Source organism: Gekko japonicus, unplaced genomic scaffold (assembly GCF_001447785.1).
Source record: "Gekko japonicus isolate JY-2015 unplaced genomic scaffold, Gekko_japonicus_V1.1 scaffold1436, whole genome shotgun sequence".
NCBI lineage: Eukaryota > Metazoa > Chordata > Lepidosauria > Squamata > Gekkonidae > Gekko > Gekko japonicus.
Window position 1 is genome coordinate 153,737 of NW_015171546.1, and position 5,004 is coordinate 158,740.

A 5,004-nucleotide genomic window follows, 5' to 3' on the forward strand; every position below is an offset into this window, starting at 1 on the left:
GTGGGGGGGGGGGGGTTCTATGGAAAAAATATAAAACTTACAAAACCATCTTGTTAAACTGAGTATAATTTTATTAACTGTCATGATTGTTTTATTGCTTTTATCTGTTTTATATGGGCTTTGCCCCTTGTAAGCCGCCCTGAGCCCGCTCTGCGGGGAGGGCGGGGTATAAATCTTAATAAATAAAATAAAATAAATAAAATATGGTGATAGGTGGGAGCTTTACCTGTTGAACTGCTGCCTGTCATAGAATCAGGTGTGCTCGGCTGCCTCTCACGCACAGGCTGCTATCGGAGCGCAAAAGTGACCACTCTGTGGACGTGGCCAAAGGCAAACTCTGGCTCGAAGCTGAAAGAAAACCACCGCGTCATTTCCCAGATCCTTCCTAATAACCTTCCTAATAACCTTCCTAATAACTTTTACAACAGCCCTGTCAGGCAGGCCACTCTAGTACAGACAGGGGGCTTAAGGTGACAAGAGGGCCTTTCTCTGGCCGTGGGATCTAAAATATTTTTAGATCTCCTTTTCTCCCAGACAACCCTGACCCGAGGGGAGCTACAAAATAAACCCCGGGGACTCCTACAATCTTATTTTAAAAGTTCGCCATTAGAACGCTTGTGGGATGGCTGTGGAGTCAAGGATTTCCTAAGTCTTTCCAGTATCCTCTAAACTGAAGAGGAGGCCCATGGAACATGCAGCAGGGGATCAGGACCCTAAATCTATCTGGCAGGCGAGGAACCTTCTCAGTCGAGGTACCAAAACTTTGGGATTTTCCCAGGGAGCTTTGGTCTGTCTCCCTCTCTCTTGACTGTTTGGAGGGCAAACTCTATGGCAGGGGTCCCCAACACTTTTCAGCCTGCGCACACCTTGGGAATTCTGACACAGCACGGGGAAGCAGTGAAATGGCTGCCACAAAAGGCGGAGCCAGGGCCGGCTCCAGCTTATTTTGCACCCTAGGCGAGGAACCCTTCTGCCCCCCCCCCCAGTGCACCCACCAATTAAAAAAAATAAATGCATTTTAGGAAGAATGAAAAACACAAATAATAAAGAAACTCCCAGAGTACGGGGCCGGGTGCAGTTTGGTGCCCCTAAGGGCCGCCCCGCTCTAGGCGATCGCCTAGTTCGCCTAGTGAGTGAGCCGGCCCTGGGCGGAGCCAGCCACAAAATGGCTACCACAGCTTACCTTCAGTCACCCAGGGAAGACCCTTGTGCTGTGATGGCAGAGGCTCCAATAGCAATGTGTTTTTTTAAAAATCTGCACAGCCAATCAAATCTCCAGGGGCCAATCAGAAGCCGTATTAGGCAAGAGTCCCACCCCACTTTCAATAAACACTTGGTGGGCACCGGGTTGGGGACCCCTGTTCTATGTTATATCATAGATTATTGGTAAAATCTCTCTCCACATTCTCCCCTCCCCAGGCAACCCCCCCCAAATCTCCAGGAATTTCCCGAGTCAGAGTTGGCAACACTAACATTAAGCCTACCCATACACTCTGGTCATTATTGGAAGTCCTGCTTTGGTTGCCTCCGCCATCTGAAGCTAGTCAGGTGGCATCCCGAGAAAGGGGCTTCTTGGTTGTGGCCTCAAAACTTTTAGACTCCCTTTGCAGGGAGATTCATCTGTCTTCCTCTATTGGTGTACAGAGCCAGTCTGGTGTAGTGGTTAAGTGTGTGGACTCTAATCTGGGAGAACCGGGTTTGATTCCCCACTCCTCCACTTGCACCTGCTGGATGACCTTGGGCAAGCCATAGTTCTGACCAGAGGTCATTTCTAGAAAAAGAGGTGCAGGAGCTCATTAGCATAACTCATTTGCATATGCCACACCCCCTGACATCACCGGAAGTGTGTCAGAAGGCAACGCCCACCACTCAGGCTCCACTGGACTGTTTTGGATTGCTAGCTATTGGGGGGGGGGGAATGTGCAGATCTGTCCTCCCGGAGGAGGGAGAGCTTGTACCTGAATAAAACTTGGTCTTAAAGGTGCCACTGGACTGTTTTGGGTCAGGGGGAGCTCTGCAACTTACCTGGCTGCTTCTTGCTCTGACTGAGGGCTGCTGGGGGCAGGGGGTGGGGATTGTTGCATGTGCCCGCCCCCTGGGCTCTTTACTGCTGGAGCTCTGCTCCTGTGTGCTCCTGCAGGAAATAACACCTGGTTCTGACAAGAGCTGTTCTTGAAAAGGAGCAGTTTCTGTCAAGAGCTCTCTCAGCCCCACCTACCTCACAGGGTGTCTGTTGTGGGGAGGGGAAGGGAAAGGAGTTTGTAAGCGGCTCTGAGACTCCTAGTGAAGGGCGGGGTATAAATCCAATCTCTTCTCTTCTTCTTTTTGGTGCCTTTTGCCAGCAGGTGAAGACTTTGGTTTCATCCGGCATACCCCCACTAACAGTTACTGGCTCTCCTTCTAGTGTTTATGTGTTTTCAATTGGAATATTTTATAATTTTAACCAAATTTTTAGTTGCTCATGTGGAGAAATGCCTTTTCTCCTGGGAGGTTGGCAACGAACAGGGCTCCACTGTGCGTCTTAACCTTTTTTTCCTCTGAGGTAAGAACGAGGAAGTTGACCCATGGCCTTCCCACAGAATCCCTTACGAAATGCTAATAGACCTAGCAGGAGAAGAAGAAGAGATTGGATTTATATCCCGCCCTCCACTTGGAGTCTCAGAGCAGTTTACAATCTCCTTTCCCTTCCCCTCCCCACAACAGACACCCTGTGAGGTAGGTGGTGCTGAGAGAGCTCTTTTGAGAACTGCCCTTGAGAAAGCAGCTCTGAGCAAACTTGTGACTGACCCAAGGTCACACCAGCAGCTGCATGTGGAGGAGAAAGGAATCAAACCCGGTCCTCCCAGATTAGAGTCCGCGCTCCTACCCACTACATCAAACTGGCTAGGATGGGCCAGTTCACCCCCCTTCTCCAAGCAGGGAATAGAGGTGGAGGTGTTAAATGCTAGACAGGTTACAGGAAGGGACTTCCTGAAGACAGCAGGAAAAGGTGCCTTGACCTGGGAGAGAAAACAGAGATGATAAAATCTTTGAGCAACGGGAGATAGCTTTTTTTTTCTCTGTGATGGCTCGTTCAGGAGAACTGTGAGCTGTGGCTTGAAAGCATGCGGCCTGGACATCTGAAGGTAGCCAGAAGCAGTGTTCCCTCTAAGCTGAGTTGGTGTGAACTAGCTCACAGTTTTTTAGCCTCTGGCTCACACATTTTTGTCCGAGCTCAGGAAGGAGGGCTCCAGAGCAAACTAATTTATGCAGCAGCCAAATCGCTCGCTCACAACTTTAATGCCAGTAGCTCACAAAGTAGAATTTTTGCGCACAAGACTCCACAGCTTAGAGGGAGCATTGGCCAGAAGGAAATGGTAACTCTGTAGAGAACTAAAGAGCCTGTCCTATGTTTTACCATCAGCTAGGGCACGTAAAGAGAAGGGACAGAGGATGTGCGTCTTCAGCAGTTTCTTTTGTCTTCCTTCTTCAAATCTGGTGCCACGCCAGAAGTGCACTTGGAAAGATTTTCTTTTTAATAAACACTTTAATCTTTTGCTGTTGAGAGTGGTTCTCTGTACCACATAGACCTCCACCGTTTCAGAGGCGCTATTTTAAAAGGGGCTTGGGGGGGTAGTTGGTAAGCGACTATCTCCTCCAAGGGCATCCAAGGCATTAAACTGTCCCTGTGATAGGGTTGCCAAGTCGAATCTTCTTACCGGCGGGGGAGCGTTGCCGGGCTCCGGGAGCTCTCCTCTGATGCGCGGAAGTGACGCGCGACGCCGATCGCGTTGGGGGCGTGGCCCAGATCGTCAGAGGGAAAACCATAGAGTTTTCCCAACGTGATCGACGTGGTTGCGTCACCTTTGGTGACGCAGCCACGCTGCGCTTCGGGGGGAGGAGTTCCCCCCGGGGCCCGATTCCACAACGGCGGAAATAGGGCCTCAAAAGCGGGGGTTTACCTGCCCCCCACCCCCACTTGGCAGCCCTACCCTGTGGCAACCAAGTGTTGGGGAAGCAGGAGACACAGAGGCAAGGCCTCAGAGTTTAGAAGGGGAGCCGGGGGTCGTGATCCTCCCAGTGAGGAATCCCTAAATTGATCAGGTGGTGGCGGCGGCGGGCTACTCGAGAGTAAAAGTAAAGCCCTGCCAGGGAGTTGGGAACCCCTAGGAGGGCAGGGTGGAAGAGGGCCTGTAGGCCCAAGCAGGCCTGTTTGCCACCTTGTGGACCCCGATTGGGCGGGCAGGTGGCATAAAAATGTTTTAAATAAATAACTGTCACGAGGCTGAAGAGAATTTGCCGCTCAGGCACAAAGCAGGGGAGGTAAAGAGACGGAAAGGTAAGCACCGGCTCCTCAGGAGAGCCAGTATGGTGTAGTGGTTAAGTGTGTGGACTCTAATCTGGGAGAACCGGGTTTGATTCCCCACTCCTCCACTTGCACCTGCTGATGTGACCTTGGGTCAGTCACAAGCTCTGGCACAGCTGTCCTGGAAAAAGAGCAGTTTGTGTCAGAGTTCTCTCAGCCCCACCCACCTCACAGGGTGTCTGTTGTGGGGAGGGGAAGGGAAAGGAGTTTGTAAGCCGCTCTGAGACTCCAAGTGAAGGGCGGGGTATAAATACAATCTCTTCGTCTTCTCAAAGCGGATCTAAATGAATTGACAGCCAAGGCATCTGTCAACAGTGGGAGGGCTTCTAATGTCCTGGCGCCACTGCTGGACCTCCTGATGGCCCCTGGTATTTCTGGCCACTGTGTGACACAGAGTGTTGGACTGGATGGGCCTTTGGCCTGATCCAACATTGGCGTCTCTTATGTTCTTATGACTTGCAGTCAGGTCTCCTGCTGTACCCGTTAGGGGATTTGCAGCTCGGGTGGTCGGACTGCTGGGAGATGGGTCTCGGTTTTGCCCACATGCAAACACCTTTTTTTTGGGGGGGGGAATGTGCTTTCCCTGCCAGCCGCCTGCCTTTCTGATGCGGCCTGCCCTCGTCTCTCTCCAAGCGCACAGCACACCTGGCTGGGTGCCC